The sequence below is a fragment of the Octodon degus genome, unplaced genomic scaffold, assembly GCF_000260255.1.
Source record: "Octodon degus isolate 3935 unplaced genomic scaffold, OctDeg1.0 scaffold00102, whole genome shotgun sequence".
NCBI lineage: Eukaryota > Metazoa > Chordata > Mammalia > Rodentia > Octodontidae > Octodon > Octodon degus.
Window position 1 is genome coordinate 2058339 of NW_004524678.1, and position 1436 is coordinate 2059774.

Consider the following 1436-nt stretch of genomic DNA (forward strand, 5'->3'; position numbering starts at 1 on the left):
GCGTTGTGGGGCTCCCGCAGTTCCTAGGGGCTGAGCCTCCCCAAGCCGAAATCCCAAACTCAGAAGGCTCTGACACCTGACACCTTGACTCAGCAATGCTGTGGAGCTTTTGGGATCTTGGCTTTTCAGAATCAGAAGACTCAGTCTGTAAGGTCTATGTAATGATATGTAAATCAGTACAACTCCCAAATCTTAAAGACTGGTGGTCACAAGTGTGGCAGATAAGGGATATCCGCCTGCGTCCCCTGCGCAGCAGCACCAGAAGTGATCAGATCATGAAGGTTCTACTTCACAAATGAGATTCAGGCCCTTATAAAATAGCCCAAGGGGCTTGTTCTCTACTCCTGCCAGGTTGCGGCCACAGCATAAGGGACCCTCGATGAAGGACAGGCCCTCACCAGACCCCACATGTGCTGGCGCCCTGACTCTGAACTTTGTTACCTCTAAAACCATAAGCAATAAATGTATTAATTACCCCCAGTATAAGGAACAGTGTCACTGCAGCCTGAATGGACTAACGCAGGCAGTAAGCAAACATTAAGGCAACCTCTGAGAACCTGGTTGCATAAAAATGCGTATGAATGGTGCAGAGCCGCTGGTGGGATCCTCAGTTCAGTGCACAAAGCTGGCTGCTGCTTCTAGTCTACGCTGTGCGCTGTTCCTCCGCTAGCTCACCTCTGCTTGTTAGAGAGATCGTGACTCTGCTTTGTGTACCTGTGCATTCTGCCTAGAAGCGCACAGCACCCTTGCATGTAATTTTTGTATATGACATTAACACAGTGCATACTAACTTATTTATATAATTATATGCACAGAGAGAGTAGTACAGTGGCTCACAAACGCATCGGCTTAGCCCTCTCTCTGCAGAGCTCCAGATCCACATACCTGGTACCTTCTGAACACCGTCACTTGCATGTTTCAAAGTGACCAGCACAGACGACACCTCAAGGCTAAGCTCCTGCAACACCGTTCTCAAAACCTGGCCTTGTTCCCACTCTCCATAAGTGGTACTTCTGGATCACTCAGGCATCCCAGGTAAAAACCTAGGTGTTCTTGTCCCACTGCCATCCTCCTTACTGTCCACGTCCATTCCATCTCCAAGCTCGTAAATGACTCTCAAATCCATCTCGATTTTCATCATGTTGGTCCGCACAGAGATCAGGAGTCCTTCGCTTTCCCATTTCTGCACTACCCTCCATGTCGGGCTTTGACCACAGAGCAGCCAACAGATCCCTCAAAATGCCAGGCTCTCCAGTGGCCTCCCCACTGTCCACCTGCCTCAGATCGCGTTTGCTCTGTCTCCACTCACTTTTTCCATGCAGTTCCATGGCCCTGTTTCAAGCTCCCACCTGGACATGTTCCCCACCACTATGAATAGTCCATTTTAGAGCTGGTGCCAGAGTACCTGGCTGTTGTTATGATTTGTGTCTAGGTGT